Raw genomic sequence first — 11,158 nt, 5'->3', positions numbered from 1 at the left:
AGGCACACAGTTTCAAACTCCCCATTCCTTCCCTTTAATAACAAACAACAACTAAAAGGGGGCTCACATCCCCGGAGGCTGCAGTTGCTATGGACACGGCTTGTTTGGGATGAGGTCTCTTCTGTGAATGAACCCTGTGTTCAGGAAGTCTCTGGTTATGACATCACCACGGGTTCAAAAGCAGCACGTGGGCTTCTGTGCAGGGTCGTTTTAAATTCCCCCCCCCCACCCACAGATCTGCAGCGGTGACTCACGCGCCCTTTAGCTCGCGATGCTGTAATGAGATCAGAGCGCTTTCTGATTTACTGAGTGAAGTCAAACAAGAATGAAATACATGATGAGCTTGGCATTTCATTCAGCTCGCTTTTGTGTTGTTTAAAAAAAAAAAACGGGGAGTCTGAGCTCATCGTGACACGAAGGGCATGAAGCAAAACAGCCCCCAACATCATTATCAACTGAGGATTACATCATGAATGTGAATGAAGACTTGAATGGGTAACATTGGTTGTAATACCTAGTAACCATATTCTTTAATGCTCATACCCCCTTTCATTTATTGTTGTGTACACATTTCTACATCTACATACTTGTTGTTTTTACTCATTGTACAATGTGCACACTTTTACTTTAATTCTTAAAATATTTGTATTTAATTTAGACTTTTTATATTTATATTTTTGTTATATTTTGAATCTTTTTGGCACATTTTAACTTTTTATTGTTATTATATAAAATATTTTTCAAATTTATTATTTTATTTTACTTTAAAAATGAAGCAAATACCACGAACCCCACCCCCCCCCCCCCACCCACACACACACGCTTTATTTTAACCCCCCCACTACATTCTTTAGGAAATTGCAGTTATTTTGACTCAATAATTCATTTTTTTATTCATATTTTTTAACACCAATAGCTACGTTGCAAATTTAGATGATTAATCCAAAAATAGAAATCAAGTAATTCATGTAATATGTATTATTATAGCTTGCGTCACTTTATAGTAACTCAAATACCTTTTGAAGTAAGAAACACAATAATGCATCAATAATGTTAACACAAAAATGTACAATATGATTCTGAAATAGGGCAAACTTCATAATGAGTAAGTGTTGGTACTTTAAGTGTAATATAACCCCAATACTTACCTATAAGTACAATTTTGAATGCATGACTTTCATTTCTAACTATTCTAACACGGTAGTTGTGCGACTTTTTACTTAAGTAATTAGTAAAGTTACTCTTCCCCTTCTGATTTAACCAACCTCATTTCAAAATCCAGGTGACTTGATGGGATGTTAAAAAAGGAATGAAGTATATATTTTGAAATGTCAGGGTAAGCTTCAGAGTGGCAGCATAACGGGCTGTTTGTGAGGAATAAAGATGACATTGTTCGTGTGCAGACACTTCCACATCATTTTTTCTCAGAGACGTGAGTCAGTTTCCTGAGCTTCAGGTGAGTAAATTCCCCTCTGGATGCTAAAGTAAGAAGTTTTATTAAGTTTAGTAGGGTGGAAGGAATTTGCATCCAAACATTATCCAAGTAAAGGCAACGATAAAAAAAATGACAGCATGAATGATGTTGCTGTTAATCTGATGTGTTCATTTGGCGCACGAGCTTCTTAATTATTTAGTGGTTACATTTTTAACGTTATTTGACCCATGAGAAACACAGGATGCAGTTTGATGATTTTTCCATGCGACCTAAATGATGAAAATCCAGACATGTAGGAAACACTGTATGTACAAATATGACCCTACACTCAGCCTGTAGTGGAACCAATACTCAGATCCTCTACTTAAGTTTAAGTACTAATACCAAAGTCTAAATGCACTCCATTACAAGTATGAGTCCTAATATCAAAATGTTTGTTAAGTTAAAATGAACAGAAGTTGTGCTCAAAGTAAAAGTACTCATTGTGCAAAATGGCTTTTCTAAAAGTGTATTACTACGGCTATATTGGACTATATTATGGCAGATGCTATTTGCACCCGGGTTAACTGTCTAAAAGTTAGAATATAATTCATTTACAGCCTATGTTGTTACATACACACACCTTCAGTCCGTTTTTATCATTAGAAAATACAGTTTTTTACATCATTATGGAGCATTTTTTCTAAAAAGTCTATCTGTAGTTAACATATATCATAAAAACACAACATTATTATGTTAATGTAATTGCAAGTGTCAAATAAATGTAGTTGAGTGGAAAGGGTGGCAGAAATGGAAATACTTCAGTGAAGTACAAGTGTCACAAAATGATACTTGAATACATTTCTCATTTATGTTCCACCACAGCTCATACCCTGTGCTACAGTGACAGCTAGTGTAGCAAGAGGAAAGTAAAACTCAGACATGCGCTCTGCTGACGCCCTGCAGGGGGAGACAAGGCCTTTAAATGTGAATGAGAATCACTAGAAGCTGTTCAACAGCTCTCACAGAATCAAGAGACATAAGTGAGGTGCATCACAAAACAGAAGGGCGTCCTCTGTCAGCGGAGGAATGGGAACACATCAGCACTGAGTATTTTTAACACTGAACTGGAAAAATCAGTCCCTTTAGAATTGCAAATTGAATGTTATGTAGTGAGTATTACAAACGGGTCTTTGACTAAACAGCTGCATGCTTTTTTAAATAGCTTTTTTAGGATGTACTATATCCTATTTAGAGTTGCAGATTTTCAACACATAGTCAGTCTGTTGTAATCAGAGCCAGTGTGAATACATTAAATACAATACAGAAAAGTCTGAATTGTACTTCCTCCGTAGAATGACTGTGTGTTTCTTTTGGATCAGGAAGCAGCATGGGAGTTATATAAAGGAGCAGACAAAGACGCAAACACAGATTTGACAAACATTGTAGAGCCTCTTTATCTTCAGCTGCCGGTGCACAGTCGTTTGGAGGATTTGAAAGCCATTTCTTTGGACCAAATGTGTATCTTTGGGAGAAAGTTAGTCATGCACAAGGAAAGTCAGTGAAAAGAGTTTTGTTTACCTTTATTTCAATGTCAAAGAGACAAACCACTTCAGTTTGACAGCCAGAAAATCAAAGTAATGTAGCACTCGCCTCAGACTGAAAATTAGCTACAGGCTTGAACACTGACGGACAGAAAAGAAGTAAAGATATTACATTTCATTTTCAAATTAAATGTAAATGAATTCATCTAATTAACATTAAACCAGGGCTTAAGCTCTGAGTTATTTGTTACACTGTGAGTCAATGTCTGTAGGATGAATGTCAAATCAGGACATAAAGAAGTAATGATGATAATAATAACTGCAAATACAGTGGTGATAATGATGTGATTTAAATTCAGTTTTATTTGCATTCAGATGTGAAATGATGGAATTCACTCACGCAGAGAATCTTTATAATTATTATTTTTGTTATTTATTTATTATTGTTATTTATAGTAGTTGTTTTTTTGCTATTTAGTTATTTTATTTATTTATTATTATTAATCATTTTATTATTTTATTGCCTTTTTTATTCTCCATTTAAATAGCTGGTGAATGCCCTCTCTTGCTCTGCAGAGGTGAGCGTTGACCTCGGCTCTGAAGTGGCCCCACTGCTCATTAAGTGAGAGGAAACAAGCGGCTCCAGCGGTAAATACAGCTGCCGCCCACCACCAACACAACAACACACCAACACAACAACACAACAACACAATAACACAACACAAGCTGCTCCATAGATCATTAGTTCAGTTCCCTCTCCGGTGTCAGAGTTCCTGCGTTTACATAATGTTTCCATCCACGGCTGACGGGAATAATTGTCAGAATATTTATAGAAAATGTCTGGAGTTATATAAAAGCATCATTTTGCTTATAAAGGTGAATATTAGACTCGGTAAAGCTGTTGTCAGATGCTTTAATATATAAAGCGCTGCAGTGAGGTGTTTTATTGTGGTGATAGTAACACACTCAGGTATCTTCTCTCTTCTATAAGAGTCTCTGTTTTGCTGCACAGCCACAGAGCTCCCCTACACATGTTGCTATACTTCACTTTGTACCTACTGTAATTTCCTGTGTTTCCCAGAATGACTATCTGCAGCGAGGGGGTGTGAGCTCTAATCAAAGGTAGGTGTGTGTGTGTGTGTGTGTGTGTGTGTGTGTGGGTGCAGGCAAACGTATAGCGGGCTAATTAGTGAACATCCTGCCCTCATGGTGACCCCCCCCCTCGTTCCTTACACGGCATCATAATGCACTACATACAATGGACTGTTGGTGGAGAAATGTTCTGCTCGTTCTTTGATGGATTTCCCAGTTTGATTGTTTAGTAGAGTGAAAAGAGTGAATCTTATCAAATATCTTGAGTTTCTTTCACAAAACTAGCTGATATGGTGTCCAACAGTTGACAATAAAAAGCTTTGATGGATATAAAGGACATTTCCCCTTCTACAGATGTTGACATTTCTACATTCATGAGGTAAGATGAAGGCTGCACACTTTGGAAAACCTCTGACATTTAGCCCAGCTGGCAGGTTACAGTTTGTCTTCATCCAGTAAAATATCGAGACACATACTGCATTAACATATGTCCCTATAACTGTAAAGTATATTGTATTGTGCCTTTCTGATTGGCTCACAAATACAATATGATCACAGGATGTATCTGAATGACTTTGGTGGTCACGTGACTTTTCCATTACCTCCGTGAATTTGACTTTTTTGTGGTAGTCTGTAGCGTCTTGGCTTGGTAACTGAAGGGTCACCAGTTCAAGTGCCAATAGGTCATGTGTGTGCGTGTGTTCATGTGAGTATCGACCTATGTGTGTAAAGCAAATACTAACGTGAAGAGTGAAGGACTGAGCTTCCCCTCGGGTTGAATAAAAAGTATGTTTTTCTTTCTCTCTTTGTGGTTATACTGTATGTCTAAAACATATTTCTCAGCCGGCTTCTCGGCCCCTGTTTGGAGTCACTCCTCTCTTTCAGGCCAATGTTAAAAACTCTTTAGACTTGCCATTACCGATCGATCCACTAGATGCCCTCGGACGTTCCCCACCTCTCTCTCTCACTCACCTGCTCACCTGTTTCCACTTACCTCGTTAGGCCTGTCACACACATACCAGCTTTCACTCGGCCATGTTGTATCTGATATAGCTTTCTGCCCAGCTGACCATCAGACATCTGTCCCTCGGTTTGACTCCTTTTTGGATAAGTTTGCAAGGTTTTGACTTTTGCCTGTTCTCGCACTGAAAGATAGGACACGTCAAAGATCTGTTAAGCTAGCTGCAAAACTAGCACACATATATATATATCATTACTCAGAAAACCTTTTAAAATCTTTCTTTCTTTTGAACAGAAACTCTCTGTTTTTTCAGGAGTCATGTTACCATTACAGTTTGAGCTTTTTTTGCGACGGCTGGCAGCGACTGATTCAGTCACGGTAAGTGGAATTGATTTCAGGTTAAAAAGATGTTGTGGAATGCTGGTTGAAGTTTTTAGGGTGGAACTACATTTGCATGTTTTTAAATGAATGGCTCCTGAAAGTCATGACTTAGGAACAGACTCAGTCGCATCTTGTTACCTACTGGCTGCTCTCAGGAGAAGAATTGGTAAAATGACTTGTCTGTCAGAGTTACTGGTCAGGATTGGGTTCTATGGTAATTCCTGAAGCCATAGTTGTTGGTATTTTTGAAAGTTATTTTGCGCACAAGCACAGACTGTATGTTAAAATTCAGACCTACCAATAAAATCTACATGCATTACATAATACTTTTTGTTATTCCAACCAACATGTTGTTGTTGTTGTTTACTGAAAACATTTAGAAAGTATTGTCATTAGCCTCACATCGTATCAGGAAATCTAAATCGGCATATTGATTCCTGCTGTGGTTTGTGTACATACAGTATATTCAAGACACATAAGAAGCGTTTTCAATTTGGATTCAAAACACCGGCCTTGCGATCGTTCGCTATTCTTTAATCCTATGTGTTATGTGGTTGGACACTGCATTATTAATGTGTACTCTTTGATTACGAATCAGTAAAAGCAGTATCATGTTTAGCGTTCAGGCTTTTATTGGTTGTCTGGCATGAAGTGCTGCCTGTAAGTCAAACCAAATCCAATCTGATTTCCTTTCCTCTCACATTTCACAAGCACTCAGCTATGGTGTTGTCTCAGAGGGGACTAGAGTATCTTCAGTGGTTTCAGCTCAGAAACCATTTGACTTGCTTTCTTTCTGTAGACCAACAATGGTCCATAAATGTCTCTTCCTCACACTCACTCACACACACAAACACATCCCCACACGTATGTAGGCATATTGGAAGAAAAATCCATATTAAATGTGAAAAATGAGTCACTTGGTCAAACCAAATAAAGGTTTTTGGTTCGTTTTTGTTAATTAGGAAGCTAAAATGGCTAAATCAAAGATGCTCTGTAAGCAGTGGTGGAATATAATGAAGTACTGTACAATTTTGAGTTATTTGAACTCTAAATGTGTGCTTCTACTCCACTACAGTTCAGAAGACAACTGACTCTTCTTATATAAATCTCCTGATAAATACAAATATTGACATATAATTATAAATTCCGATGTACAGCAGCAGTATATACAGTAATTAGAATTAGCTCCACCTGCAGCTTTAATAAACACATCAATGCCCCAATCATAAATCAATCATTTAATGTATATTATTATGCATAATTACTCCTCTTACTTTTGGAATTTAGGTCTCATTTAATGCCAATACTTTTTGTTCTTTTTCTTAAGTACTAATTAAAGAGTCCTTCTTCCACCCCCTTCTATAAGTAGAATTAAGCTGAGTACACATAGCCTGTAAATATCTATAAGAAAGTACACTCAAATACGTACATTTTGAGTATTTACACATCATAAGAACCTTCCATCAGTTATATTTTGACCTTTTTCTTATAATGAACCCGACTTCCCATGTTAGCTGTTTTCTAAAAGTCCATATTGTCTTTGAGCGAAGGCTTGTGGGGGGTCGTCCATCTGCCGAGCCGAGAACAGACACCAAAGGCCTCCTGTTCCTTCATCTCACATAAGAGTGACTCCAAGACCTCATTTACATCCAGCAGAGTCCGCTTCTGATGCCATGAATCTGAATCCAAATGCTGCGAGTAACCTTGTCGTCTACAAGAAGAAAAAGCACATTTTTGTTCAAGTTCTGAGTTTGGGAAGGAATCAAAGAGCTTGAGCCTACATCCCATAAGACACCGCAGTTGTTGGGATAACAAAAGCAAAACTCAATCACAACAACATGTAGTTTACTTCAAATGAAACATAATTTAATTAATAAATAATGGAATAAGTGGGATAGCAACTCCATCTGGTGGAAACTTTGGGATTTTATACCATTTACATGCACACAAACTTGTATAACACACAAGGGAAAACCCCCCAAAGCATAATAGACACTCTTTGAGTTGTTTTTAACTAGAGAACAATGGATTTCAAGGGTTAATTATTACGCAGAATTATTTCTAAAAGGTTATGCCATCATCTAATATATTAATATCTATCACCAGGCTGTAGCTCCCATAGTCCCACATTGAAATGGGTGATACAGCTTTTGCAAGGATAACCAAAGGATGGACAAAGCATGCATTCAAATTATTAAATGGTTTCATTACCAACCATTCAAGGTGAACAAAGCTTTGTAATACCAGTAATACTTGGCTGGTGATAACTATCATCACAGGAAGGCATCAAAGAAACAGAGCAGCTCATTAAATGGCCCACAGCGGAGCAGACGGGAAGTCCTGCACCTTGCACAGATTGAAAGGGAAGCTGTTATTTCTAAAGCTGTAATCAAAGACATAGTGATCAACAAACCTGACATCTCCTCGACACTGACAGCAGACGTGAACACATAAATTACAGACCAACGAGAGGCAGAACAGAAGGAAAGAGCCAGGACAATAATATTATTTCGGGCATATTTATGCTCTCTCTTTTAGTTACTCTGGGTTTCTGTGGAGATTAAACACAAAAACAAAGAGGCTCCAAGTAATGCTGGAAAACAAGAGGAAAGCAGTTCCACTGACTTAATGAACGGGGACTAATTGGGTTTTTGGTAAATCTAAACCCTTTGACAAACAAGCCATAGTCCGTGTTAATCCTCGCCTTCGACTTCAGGGTAATTAGAAATCTGATTTGAGGGGAATGTTTACAGAAAAAAAGCACACACTCTACGACTGAATTTCAACCATGAATACTCATACGTAACGCTTATTCTACAAAAAGCAATACCCTCATTATAAAAAAACATGGATTCAATGATATCCTTACTGTCAAATGCATAGGAAAACTCTTTTTCTTCCATTTAAATTATAATTTCCTTTACATTCATCATACACACACATGCTACATACACCCCAACTGTCAACTCCGTTACATAGCAACAAAGCCGTATCCATAGAAACAGAATTCAACTTAAACAAGGGATATTTATACCACAGCTTCGGTACAAATAACTGTCGGTGTGGACGGATAATCCTGCTAATCCAATGCTCTTTACTCCCTTGTGATGATCTGTTTTTAAAGGGTGTGCTTTTGTGTTATATAAGTTTGTGTGCATGTAAATGGTCTGCAAATGCTAAAATCCCCTCTAGAAGAAGTTTCTCTCCCCTCTCCCACACACTCCCCCGCTGCCTGAAACCATTGGACATCACTATGTAACAGTTGCGCTTCTATTGGCTAGCGCTCCAACACATTGTAGGTGATGTGCTCAGGGGCGGGACATCTCTAAGCGGTTGACCAGTCACAACAGCAGTGTCCAGCAGTGGCTCAGTCAGTAGGGGCTTGGACTGGGAATCGTAGGGTTGCCGGTTCAAGTCCCCAAACAGACTTCAAATAAGGAAAGTGGACTGCTACTTGGAGAGGTCCCAGTTCACCTCCTATGCCCTGCTGTGCTGCCCTTGAGCAAGGCACCGGACACCTCCAATCCCCCCCCTCCCCATTGCTCCCCGGGCGCTGCACAATAGCTGCCCACTGCTCCTAGTACTAGGATGGGTTAAATGCAGAGGACCAATTTCACTGTGTGTGCTCTGCTGTGTGCATGTACAGTATGTGACTAATAAAGAGGGTTTCATCCTCCGATTCTATCCATCTATATATCTATCTATATAACTATCTATCTAACAGAGCCGGCCAGCTAACCAATCAGAGTAGACTGGACTGTAGTTTCAGACAGAGTGTGAAAAGAGGAGCTGCAGCACAGGCAGAATGAGAAAGATAAAGAGTTTTCTGTACATTAAAGCAAGGAGACATGACACAGTAGAGGCACTAAATACAAATATAAACCTGAAATGAGCAGAATTTGTCCGTCATATTAATTTGTCCGTCATATTAAAAGGTTTTTCTCCCAAAGGCTTATTGTCATCAGACCTTATTGTCATCAGACCAATACCCAGCTGTTCCAAGATTGATTAACATTTAACTAGGTAACTGGAAAAATAATGTGGTACTTTAATTTCTAGGGCCTGTGTTCTTTTAGGCTTTTGGAATTTAAAGTTAATTCTCTACATTTTTTTAAAAACAATAATTAAGTAAATTGACAGATTACACATTACATTAGATTAATTTAATCCTGTAGTCTTCAACTGTAATCCCAGGGATTCAGCATAAAGCTGTTTTCTATCCTTCTCCATACCTTGCATCCCAGGTGTAAACGCTCCGTGATTAGATGGCTCGGATGAAGGTCAGCGGGGCTCTTGGCTCTAACGCAGTCACAAATTGGGATAGCCCTCTATGTATGATGCAAATCAAGAGTATGTATTTGCATAATTACATCAAAGTAAAGTCTAAATAATTCAATATCAGTCCGTGGCATTTTAAAAACACCTCTCCGTCGCTACAGAGCTATGAATGCTGCTCACGGCTGACAGAGAGAATGTCAAGTGCACTTTGTGCTTCATTTCGGATCTTCAAAGGAACCAGCTATTTTTACCAATGCACTCCTTCTGCCATTCTGGTCACTGACCTCCACACCTGAGTGACCTATCATGCCATTTTCAAGCTGATTTAGAGTCCATGTTACTCATTCTCACAACTCCCCCAGTGATCAGATGATGCGGTTTCTACAGGGATGCATCCTGCTGCTCCCTGCGAAACCAAAGGTCATCAGCTGCTCACCGTCAGCAGGATGAGAACAATAAGAGCTGCACAGTTGGAAACCTCACTTTCTTTCGTAAGAGTTTCTTCTGAAGAAAGCAGGAGGAATTCAGTGAATAAAAAATGAGGCCAAAGGCAGCTCTGGCAGCATTTGACAGATGAATTAACCTTCAACATTTTCTTTAGTTGTTGAAAAAGTATTCTGAAGCATAAATAAGGTTTTGCAGACTTTCATTTTCTAGCCAAGCTGATTTGCATTTTACTTTCGATAAACCTGATTGCATTTGCACTTAACCTGGGTTGTCAAAATGCATGCACTGAACTTCTTGAAAACCTCACATAACTGTAATCCAGTTATACAGATTAATTGCACATTCAGACTGAGTGGGAACGGGGAGGGGAAACTAATTAGAAGTCATTGCGAGGAAAAGGCTTGCAGCTAGTGGGAAAATGAGCAAAAGTAGTTTCTAATTCGCAACTTCGGCTAAAAATGATTGAATGAGTCCCTAGAACCAGAGACTACCAGACACTGGTATGTGCGTAGCAGCAGAGGTGGAAGAAGTACTCAGATCTTGAGTAAAAGTACAAGTACCCAAGTGTAGGAATACTCGGTTACAAGTAAAAGCATTCAAAAAGAGCTAAAAGTAAAAGTAGTCATTGTTTGATTGGTCCATTTCAGAATAATATCTCTGATATGTTTTATAATGATTGATCATTAAAGTGTTCTCAGAGCTGGTAAAGGTGCAGCTGGTTTGAAGGGCTTTGTATACTGCAGGGTAGCTGCTGGATTTACTCCAGGTGAACTACAGTCTGATTTAAGGGCTGATTATATTTACCATCATTAATCCAAATCTGCCTAGCAACTAAAGGTATTAATGGAATGTAGTGGAGTAGAAGTACACAGTAGCATATAATGTGCAACTATCTAAACATTGTAAGTACAGTACTAGTATTATTACTTCCCATCTCTGCGGAGCAGTCACACACGCTGATAGTAACGGTGTCTAGAAACAATGAATTCCTCTTCACACTTTGCTTTTATTTTTCCATTTCCAAGTACAATTATGTTTGAT

At 38.5% G+C, this 11,158-nt stretch overlaps 1 protein-coding gene across 1 annotated transcript in view; it reads left to right on the top strand.

Moving 5' to 3' along the window:
* Window positions 1–5,133: 5,133 nt before the first annotated feature.
* The window catches only part of kcng1 (potassium voltage-gated channel, subfamily G, member 1), a 31,897-nt gene continuing 25,872 nt past the window's right edge, over window positions 5,134–11,158 (top strand). The window contains exon 1 of the mRNA XM_063888832.1: window positions 5,134–5,389. The gene's annotated coding sequence lies outside the window, so the exon portion shown is untranslated. The remainder of the gene's footprint in view (window positions 5,390–11,158) is intronic.

This window comes from Eleginops maclovinus, chromosome 1 (genome assembly GCF_036324505.1).
Source record: "Eleginops maclovinus isolate JMC-PN-2008 ecotype Puerto Natales chromosome 1, JC_Emac_rtc_rv5, whole genome shotgun sequence".
NCBI lineage: Eukaryota > Metazoa > Chordata > Actinopteri > Perciformes > Eleginopidae > Eleginops > Eleginops maclovinus.
Note: the sequence above shows the minus strand (reverse complement) of the source record. Positions and strands in the feature narration are given on the sequence as shown.